The 10,727-nt window shown below is 45.9% G+C and overlaps 1 pseudogene; it reads left to right on the top strand.

Moving 5' to 3' along the window:
- Nucleotides 1-405: 405 nt before the first annotated feature.
- Nucleotides 406-9,113, top strand: LOC119916546 (annotated as a pseudogene).
- Nucleotides 9,114-10,727: the final 1,614 nt, after the last annotated feature.

Genomic DNA, 10,727 nt, shown 5'->3' with positions numbered 1-10,727 from the left:
ACAGAGAAGGTCTGCAGCAGAAGTGGCCTGACAGAAAAGGTCTGCAGCGGAAGTGGCCTGACAGAAAAGGTCTGCAGCGGAAATGGCCTGACAGAAAAGGTCTGCAGCGGAAATGGCCTGACAGAAAAGGTCTGCAGCGGAAATGGCCTGACAGAAAAGGTCTGCAGCGGAAGTGGCCTGACAGAAAAGGTCTGCAGCGGAAGTGGCCTGACAGTGGAGGTCTGCAGTTGCACCCTGCAGTTTCTGCAGACTCTTGTTGGGGATTCCAATGAGAAGTGCGTTACAGTAATCCAGTCTGAAGGAGACAGAGGCGTGGACCAGGTTTTCAGCATCAGCTAAGGTGAGTGTGGAACGAAGTTTTGCAATATTTCTTAGATGATAGAAATAAATCTTGAGGTTTTTGATATGGGCTTCAAAGGTGAGTTAGGCTGATTAAAAGTTAAATACAATCATTTATTTACAGAGGGATAAAAATTAATATGCTATATGCATCAAATGTTACAATCATAATAATAGAATTATTCAGAAACATGGATATTGGATAAACTCAGTGGTTGAGAGGAGATCTCCAAACCCAGAAGTGATATTTAGTTGAATATCTCTGAGTCATCAGATTGTCAAAGGTAATTATATTCATGTATTGCATGACAGAAAATTAGATCAAACTAGGTTTTGGATATCATAATGTTGCAAAATCATTTATGTGCCATGTTATGGCAGAAAATTGTGTCCTCTTAAATTTAATCTTTTATGCATGTTCTTTTATTATTATTATTATTACAAATTTTTTTATGTCTTGTAGATATATATGTATTGTGTTTTTTATCCTTAACCTTTCCTCTCCTATTCTCCTTATGTTAGTCTGTCCACATTCACTAATATAGCGCTACCACACCTCGAAAGTGCCATGTTGACAACATGGCCTGCAGATAACTGTGCCACAGTTTGGCCAGTAACATGCTATTTCCTAATTTCCCTTATAGCCTACAGGCATAATTCATCTGAAATCTTAGCCTTTCCCCCTACCCTACTCTCTCTCTGCGTTATCTCATATGTTTTTCAAACTGTGACATTTCTGAAAGAACAGTTGTTTCCTCTTAACTGCACAGGTCAGCCTGTTGTCCTTGAATGAAATGCTTGCACAGGGATTGCACATAAAGTTAGAACTGATTTAAACTACAGTATAAGTAAACCTTTGTAACTACATGTATAGTTTAATGATGTTGAGCTGGCTTAATTCCCACACTATCCACTATGAGTCACAAGGAGAGAAGGGTCAGCAAGGGGAATGAAATGGACTGACCAATGCACTGGTTTAACTATTTATGTTAGAAGGTTACCATATATAATATATAAAACTTTAAATGTGTTTCCACATAATTAGCTTTAGTTTTTGGCCCCTTGTTACCCTTTTACAGCCATTTTCAGTATAATATTACCCAGACAAACCCATTTCCAAGCTACTACCTGGATATTACTTTGGTGATTACATGTTTTATTTTTTATTCTTACCTCTTTATTATTAAACTATTACCCCACTATTACCATATTATTACAATGCTTTAATGTAAATTGCTACTGAACTGAAATATTTAAAGATTGATCTGGACACATTTTGGAGTTCATCCATAGTGTTTGTGAATTCAAACCTGTTAAAGAACCACCTGTTGCCTGTATTTATTCTCCTGTTCTTTACAGATCCAAGTTGTGATCTGTTGATTTAGTAAATATTTTTTGTCCTGAGGCGTTTCATGGGAAGAGTCGGTGCAAGGGAGGATCTGATCACAGATCATCAGACTTGCAGGTCCACAACCGAAACAGATCTGATCTTTTGAAATGCGACCTTAATATAGGCCTACACTTAATTATATGCTGTGTGTAGCATGAAGGAGCTACAAAATTTGTTTCGTTATGCAGCCTTGTGCTATATAATGACTAATAAACAACCTTGTGCCTTGAGTCTGGACAGTCGGAACTGATGTGACTTTGACGTCACTCTAGAACGGATCTACAACTGACAATACATACTAGTAAGAGCAGTAATAAATACTAGTAAGAGCTAATAGCAAATATCACATCAATGGGGTGAATACCACTGACCAAGAGTTCAGTCTTAGGGCCCGTGTCCACCAAAGCTGAAAACGCCAGCTGCTCTTCTGAAAATGCCCAGCAGGGAGCGCTAGCAGGCGTTTTTGAGGCGCAGCGTTTTTTTCCGCCTGCTTTGGTTGCTATGATACATTTGTTGCAAATAGTTCTATCTAACTTTACTGGATGTAAAAATGTCAACACAGAGTAGAGTACTTGCTCTGGCACTTGCTCTGTATGAAGAGAAGGCTGAGGCAGGTAAAGAGAGGACGGAGTCTCTGTGTGGGTTCATGAGATTTTGTGGGTGAGGAAATCTCAGTGAGTACCATCGTTTGGTCCGAGAGGACGAAGCCCAGTTCCAGGATAGTAACCGTTGATACGGTGTGGTATTGGTACCGCCCCTCCTCTACTGTGATTGGACAGCTGAGTAAAATGTGACCGTGACGAGCACAGTGTTTTTCCTAAAGTTGAATATTTTTCAACTCCCAGCGACCGGAAATAAAATGCACAGCATCCAGTGTCCAGCGTACAGCGTCCAGCGTACAGCGTCCAGCGTACAGCGTACAGCGTCCAGCGTACAGCGTACAGCGTCCAGCGCCCAGCGTCCAGCGTCCAGCGTACAGCGTCCAGCGTCCAGCGTCCAGCGTACAGCGTACAGCGTCCAGCGTACAGTGTCCAGCGTACAGCGTCCAGCGTACAGTGTCCAGCTGTACAGTGTCCAGTGTCCAGCGTACAGCGTACAGCGTACAGTGTCCAGTGTCCAGCGTCCAGCGTCCAGCGTCCAGCGTCCAGCGTACAGCGTCCAGCGTCCAGCTGTACAGTGTCCAGCGTACAGTGTCCAGCGTACAGTGTCCAGTGTCCAGCTGTACAGTGTCCAGCGTACAGTGTCCAGCGTACAGTGTCCAGCGTACAGTGTCCAGCGTACAGTGTCCAGTGTCCAGCTGTACAGTGTCCAGCTGTACAGTGTCCAGCGTACAGTGTCCAGCGTACAGTGTCCAGCTGTACAGTGTCCAGCGTACAGTGTCCAGCGTACAGTGTCCAGTGTCCAGCTGTACAGTGTCCAGCTGTACAGTGTCCAGCTGTACAGTGTCCAGCGTACAGTGTCCAGCGTACAGTGTCCAGCGTACAGCGTCCAGCGTACAGTGTCCAGCGTACAGTGTCCAGCGTACAGTGTCCAGCGTACAGCGTACAGTGTCCAGCGTACAGTGTCCAGCGTACAGTGTCCAGCGTACAGTGTACAGTGTCCAGTGTACAGCGTACAGCGTACAGTGTCCAGCGTACAGTGTCCAGCTGTACAGTGTCCAGCGTCCAGCGTCCAGCGTCCAGTGTACAGTGTACAGCGTACAGTGTACAGCGTACAGTGTCCAGTGTACAGTGTCCAGTGTACAGTGTCCAGCGTACAGTGTCCAGCGTACAGTGTCCAGCGTACAGTGTCCAGCGTACAGCGTACAGTGTCCAGTGTCCAGTGTCCAGCGTACAGTGTCCAGCGTACAGCGCCCAGCGTACAGTGTCCAGCGTACAGCGTCCAGCGTCCAGCGTCCAGTGTCCAGTGTACAGCGTACAGCGTCCAGCGTACAGCGTACAGCGTCCAGCGTACAGCGCCCAGCGTCCAGCGTACAGTGTCCAGCGTCCAGCGTCCAGCGTCCAGTGTCCAGTGTCCAGTGTCCAGTGTCCAGTGTCCAGTGTCCAGCGTAAAGTGTCCAGTGTCCAGTGTCCAGTGTCCAGTGTCCAGCGTACAGCGCCCAGCGTACAGCGTCCAGCGTACAGCGCACAGCGCCCAGCGTACAGTGTCCAGCGTACAGCGTCCAGCGTCCAGCGTACAGTGTCCAGCGTACAGCGTACAGCGTACAGCGTCCAGCGTCCAGCGTACAGTGTCCAGCGTACAGTGTCCAGCGTCCAGCGTACAGTGTCCAGCGTACAGCGTACAGCGTCCAGCGTCCAGCTTACAGCGTCCAGCGTACAGTGCCCAGCGTACAGCGTACAGCGTACAGTGCCCAGCGTCCAGCGTACAGTGCCCAGCGTACAGTGCCCAGCGTACAGTGCCCAGCGTACAGCGTACAGTGTACAGTGTCCAGCGTACAGCGTACAGTGTCCAGTGTCCAGCGTACAGCGTACAGCGTACAGTGCCCAGCGTACAGCGTACAGCGTACAGCGTACAGTGTCCAGCGTACAGTGTCCAGCGTACAGCGTACAGCGTACAGCGTACAGCGTACAGTGTCCAGTGTCCAGCGTACAGTGTCCAGCGTACAGCGTACAGTGTCCAGTGTCCAGCGTACAGTGTCCAGCGTACAGCGTACAGCGTACAGTGCCCAGCGTACAGCGTCCAGCGTACAGTGTACAGTGTCCAGTGTCCAGCGTACAGTGTCCAGCGTACAGCGTACAGTGTCCAGCGTACAGCGTACAGCGTACAGTGCCCAGCGTACAGTGTCCAGCGTACAGCGTACAGTGTCCAGTGTCCAGCGTACAGTGTCCAGCGTACAGCGTACAGTGTCCAGCGTACAGCGTACAGCGTACAGTGTCCAGCGTACAGTGTCCAGCGTACAGCGTACAGTGTCCAGCGTACAGCGTACAGCGTACAGTGTCCAGCGTACAGCGTACAGTGTCCAGCGTACAGCGTCCAGCGTACAGCGTACAGTGTCCAGTGTCCAGCGTACAGCGTACAGTGCCCAGCGTACAGCGTCCAGCGTACAGCGTACAGCGTACAGCGTACAGTGTCCAGTGTCCAGCGTACAGCGTACAGTGCCCAGTGTACAGTGTCCAGTGTCCAGCGTACAGCGTACAGTGCCCAGCGTACAGCGTACAGCGTACAGTGCCCAGCGTACAGTGCCCAGCGTACAGTGCCCAGCGTACAGCGTACAGCGTACAGTGCCCAGCGTACAGTGCCCAGCGTACAGCGTACAGTGCCCAGTGTCCAGCGTACAGCGTACAGTGTCCAGTGTCCAGCGTACAGTGTCCAGCGTACAGCGTACAGTGTCCAGCGTACAGCGTACAGCGTACAGTGCCCAGCGTACAGCGTACAGTGTCCAGCGTACAGCGTACAGCGTACAGTGCCCAGCGTACAGCGTACAGTGCCCAGCGTACAGCGTACAGCGTACAGTGCCCAGCGCGGGAAAAACGCTCAGCACCTCTATAGCAGGATCCTGTGGTTGACTGTTTCAAAGGCAGCTGATAGGTCAAGCAGGATAAGAACCGAGAATTGGGCTGCAGCTTTAGCTGACCTTAGGGCTTCTGTTACAGACAAAAGAGCCGTTTCAGAAGAGTGGCCCCTCTTAAAACCAGACTGATATGGATCTAGGAGGTCATTCCTTTAGAGGAATTCTGAGACCTGTTTCAAGACTGCCCGTTCGATAGTTTTGGATAAAAATGGTAGAAGAGAAACTGACCAATAGTTCTCAACTTGAGTTGGGTCGAGTGAGGACTTTTTGAGCAAGGGTTTACCCGACCCCTTTTGAAAGTTGTCGGGAAGGTTCCAGGTTGCGGCGGTGTGAGACAACGACGTTGGAACAATGGTCTGTTCCTGTAGGCATGCCGTGAACTGAATGAAATAGTGGTCTGACATGTGTAGAGGTGTGACTGTTAGGAACTCAGTGGCACAGTTTCGGACAGGAACGAGGTCAAGCGCCTGTCCAGCTTTGTGTATCGGAGGGCTGAGAACCCGTGTTAGATCGAGTCTTGCAAACTCTGAGAAAAAATATGTACCCCGACTTCACGAGTAGCAGCCGAATGATGTCACACAACAATGGCAGCTACCATGGAAGCACACACTATAAATTGTAAAGCATAAACTAAAAGGCAAAGTAAAGTATTCAATTAAAAGAATACATACTAGTATCAATTAGTAAAACTTTTTGAGTTTTTTGTCAATGTTATTAGGTAGCTGGTTACAGTAAACAATCTCTGAAAGTCATCTTCTCTGTCCAAAAGTTATTCAGGAAAATGTTAAAAATGCCCATGAATGTGAAACCATTTGGAAATATAGCCCACCAGAGGATTACCAACTGATGTAGCTAGAAGGATACACAGTTAACAAGTAACATACTTTATATTTGTCACTTGTTTTTAATAAAATGGCCATCTTTTAATTAACACCAAATGCACTGCTGAGGGTTTAACTTTGCATAAAGAAACCACCTGAAATCCATCGGATCGCAAGCTCTCTTCTGAGTTATGTACGGACAGAGTATATCTGTAAATTTTTTTGTAGCTTTAGCAATATTGTTGTTTTACATTCATGCCAATAAAGCTCCGTGAGAGCACAATAAACATGTCCCCACCATATTTTGAAATGGCTGATTTTGTCCCTGTCACTTTTTGAAAGCATTTGTTAAAAACATTCTGAAAAATAGCTTTTACCAAGAAATGTTAACTAACGAATAAAAATGCTTTAAGAAATGTTTATATGGCAATAATGTAAATACAGAAGAAACAAATGTGCATTGTCCAAAAAAAGTAATTAAAAAGCTACTGATTACTGCATCGGGTCTGGGTTAAATTTTGGGATTTAGCATTAAGGCAGTGTGAATGTAATCAAAATATATTTGAAGGCCGTTTGGTCACTTACAAGACATTTCTCAACAGGTTGGAGAAATGGCCTCAGATACCATGACGTCGCTGCCCTGGGTCGACCTTTCACCCTAGGAATGCTCTATGATGCTCGCAAACATCAACTGATTCCAGGTAAGACTTGACTGAGACTATTTAGAAAACAATCTGCCTGTCACAGCTTTGCTTACAGAAACCTTGAAATCATTTTATAAAGCAGTAATACTATTTTAACTTCATCTATTTAACATTGCTACATGCTACAAAAGAATCAACAACTGTAGAAATCAAAATTATTGCTATTGAGTGTCTTGTGACTCAACAAAATGATTTTGTTGCTTCATCAGATGACTGTTTTCCAATTTCTGTAGGTTTGACTTTGTGGAACAATGAAACTCTTCAAAAGATCACAGTTGAAAACTCTCAGCACAGCAGTGCATTTGAAATTTCTGCATCTGACTCCATTGAATCCAAGTCCTCTCTGCTGGATGTTGATGCGTCTCTGAAGGCCAGTTTCATGGGTGGACTGATTGAAGTTGGAGGATCTGCCAAGTATCTGAATGATAAGAAGAAATTCAAGAATCAGAGCAGAGTGACGTGTCAGTACAAAGCTACCTCCAACATAAAACAGTTGTCGATTGACCATTTAACCATGAGTTCCCAACAGATAGATGTTATTCAGAAGACCTCTGCAACTCATGTAGTCACAGGCATCCTTTATGGGGCAAACGCTTTCTTTGTGTTTGACAGTGAGAAGTTAGACGACAGCAACGTTAAAAATATCCAGGGCAAAATGGAAGCTGTGATAAAGAAGATCCCCTCGTTTAATATTGAGGGGAAAGTTAAAGTCAAGCTGAATGAAAAAGAAAAATCTATGACTGACAAATTCTCCTGCAAATTCTACGGAGACTTCATTCTTGAAAGAAACCCTACAAAATTTGTAGACGCAGTGAAGACCTACATACAACTTCCAAAGCTGCTGGGAGAAAAGGGAGAGAACAGTGTTCCACTGAAGGTCTGGCTGATGCCACTGAAGAAATTGGATCCCAAAGCAGCTGTGCTGGTGAGAGAGATCAGTGATCAACTGGGGAAGGCGCAGCATGCTCTAGAAGATTTAAGTCAAATAGGAATGAGATGCAACGATTCTCTGGACGACAGAGTGGTTAAGCATTTTCCACAGATTGAAGAAAAGTTAAGCAGATTCCAGAATGTGTGTCAATATTATGCAGCTAAACTCCAGCAGACCATGGAGAAGAAATTTCCCCTCATCTGTGATGGTAAAGAAGATGAGAGCTCCACAAAACAACTCTTTGAAGACAGAGACAAGTCACCATTCAGCCATGAGAAACTAAGCAAGTGGATGGAAGACCAAAGAGAGAAATCACATCATCAGGTCCTGTGTAGAAAAGATGGAGGGAACACAGATTGTCCACAATCAGTCAGAGCTGGACAGAGAGGTTCTTGCTGCAGATGTAGAGGATGCTCTGTGCTTTGTTTTCACCTCCCTGGAGAGTGCTGACCCCTGCCTTGATGTGATGACCACATACTTGGACTCACATAAATTAGGAAGTACCCATGAAGACCCGTGGTACTACTCTGATGAAGTTTTAACTAAAATGAGAAAAAAAGCCCAAGCTTTCCATGATCTTGCCAAAGCACTGAAGAGCAACAGCCGATTCCGTTTCCTCATAGCAGCCATAGCAAATAAGAAATACGCAGGAGCAACCATCTACCATTACAAGGAGGGCATTCTGGTCTCTGAGGAGTTCTCAAAGCCTGACCTCCTCCTGTGGAGAAAATCACAGACAAAGAGATCTGATCTGGTGTAGGTACTTTTTCACTGCTTTTAAATCAAAATATAGTGTAAACATTCCTCTCCTCTAGAAGCCCTTTTTAACATCAGCACATTTTGTTTTGCTCTCTGCATCAGATGCCTGTGATCTCAACCTGGACCCAGAAACAGTGAGCAACAAACTCACTCTGTCTGAGGGAAACAAAAAAGCAACAATGGGGCGTGGCAGAGATATCCTGAGCACCCAGAGAGGTTTGATCCACAGCCACAGGTGATGTGCGAGAGAGGTTAAAGGGCGCCATTACTGGGAGGTAGAATGGAGTAATTGTTACAATGAATTTGTTCACATATGTGTTGCATACAAGGGATTGAAAGAAAAGAAAGCAGTTCACAGAGCAGTCTTGGAGGTAATCACATATCTTGGAGTCTTGGCCAGTATTCTTCACTTCTAAAGCACACACTTGAGCCATGGCATATTGGTAAGGTTTCAGAACGTCCTTTTCCTTTTGGCTGCAAAAGAGTTGGGGTGTTTCTGGATTGGCCTGCTGGCACTCTGTCCTACTACAGAGTCTCGTCTAACTCACTGAGTCACCTCCACACCTTTCACCACAGATTCACTGAGCCTGTTTACCCAGGCTTCTTGGTGGGCCGAGAATCCAGTTATGTCTACCTTTGTCCAGTCGAAAAAGATTGATGACAAAGACAAAGACCAAGATTCTTGGTCTGTACAGTGATATGGGTTACATTAAGTTTAAAGAGCATCGTATTATAACTTGAACTTGCAAATATCAGTACGGAATCTTACTTAAGTTACATTTAGTTCATTTTATTTTAACACCTGCTGAGTCATCAGCATCTCCAGCACACTCAGTGGTGTGTTCTTCCCTCATTATACATTACTGAATATTTATATTTATGTTCTATCACTATCCCACTTTAGTCAGGAATATGGGGGAATTGCATTATTATTTTCCGCACCAATATTATACTGTATGCATGTCCACTGACTTAGGACATTGCACTGTATATAGCTTTTTAAGGTAAATGTATTGTGCTGTTTTTCCTCTTATTGGATCTGCTTATAGCTTTGTAAGCGTGATTTATAACTCTCACTTTTTACTTTTCAGTAACTTGATAACAGGCCAAAATTATCTATCTTATCTCGGGTCCTCTACCAGAGGCCTGGGAGTTTGAGGGTTCTGCGCAGTATCTTAGCTGTTCCTAGGACTGCACTCTTCTGGACAGAGACCTCTGATGTTTTACCTGGAATCTGCTGTAGCCACTCTCCCAGTTTGGGGTTCACGGCCCCCAGTGCTCCGATAACTACTGGCACCACTGTTGTTCTTACTTTCCACATCTTTTCTAGCTACTCTTTCAGCCCCTGGTATTTCTCAAGCTTGTTGCTGTCGCTTGGGATCGCCACATCTATCACTGCAGCCTTCTTCTGACCGTTTGTCGATCAACACGATGTCTGGTTGGTTAGCCATCACCAGTTTGTCAGTCTGGATCTTGAAGTCCCACAGGATCTTAGCTCGGTCATTCTCAACTACCTTCCATTTTGACATTGGGACTTCCAGCCCATACTCATGGCAGATGTTCCTGTACACTATGCTACCTGGTTATGGCGTTCCGTGTATGCACTTCCTGCCTGCATCTTACAACCTGCTGTTACGTGCTGTACTGTCTCATGAGCGTCTGCACCTGGGGTCATGCCTGGTGGTGGTAGACCCCAGCCTCTATTGATCTTGTTCTGAGTGGTATCTGATGACTGGCAGGGCGTATGTGTTGATGGCTTAGATCTTGTTCTTCCCATTCAGCTGACTTTTCAGGACCTGCCTCACTCTCTGTAGGTATTTGGCTGTAGCGGACTTCCTTGCTGCCTCTTCATGGTTTCTGTTAGCCTGCGACACCCCAAGGTATTTGTCCTGAACATCTGCAATGTGGCCTTCTGGTAGTTCAACCCCTCGGTTCTGATCATTTTCCCTCTTTTTGATACCTTGCGGCCACACTTGTCCAGTCCGAACAACATTCCGATGTCATTGCTGTAGATCCTGGTAGTGTCTCGCTCATTTCTGGCATACAGCTTGATGTCATCCATGTAGAGGAGGTGACCGATGGTTGTTTCACTTTGGACACGGTATCCAAAGTCAGTGTTTGTGATGATCTGGCTGAGGGTGTTCAGGCCTATGCAGAACAGCAGCGGGGAAAGTGCATTGCCTTGGTATATGCCGCACTTGATGGTGACTTGTGCAAGTGGCTTTGAGTTGGCTTCCAGACTTCTCTTCCACAGCCCTATTGAGTTCTTGAT

Source organism: Micropterus salmoides, unplaced genomic scaffold (assembly GCF_014851395.1).
Source record: "Micropterus salmoides isolate LMB-PRFRI ecotype aquatic unplaced genomic scaffold, ASM1485139v1 Ms_hic_scaffold_21, whole genome shotgun sequence".
NCBI lineage: Eukaryota > Metazoa > Chordata > Actinopteri > Centrarchiformes > Centrarchidae > Micropterus > Micropterus salmoides.
The sequence above is the reverse complement of the archived record's forward strand: the minus strand, read 5'-3'. Positions and strand labels throughout refer to the sequence as shown.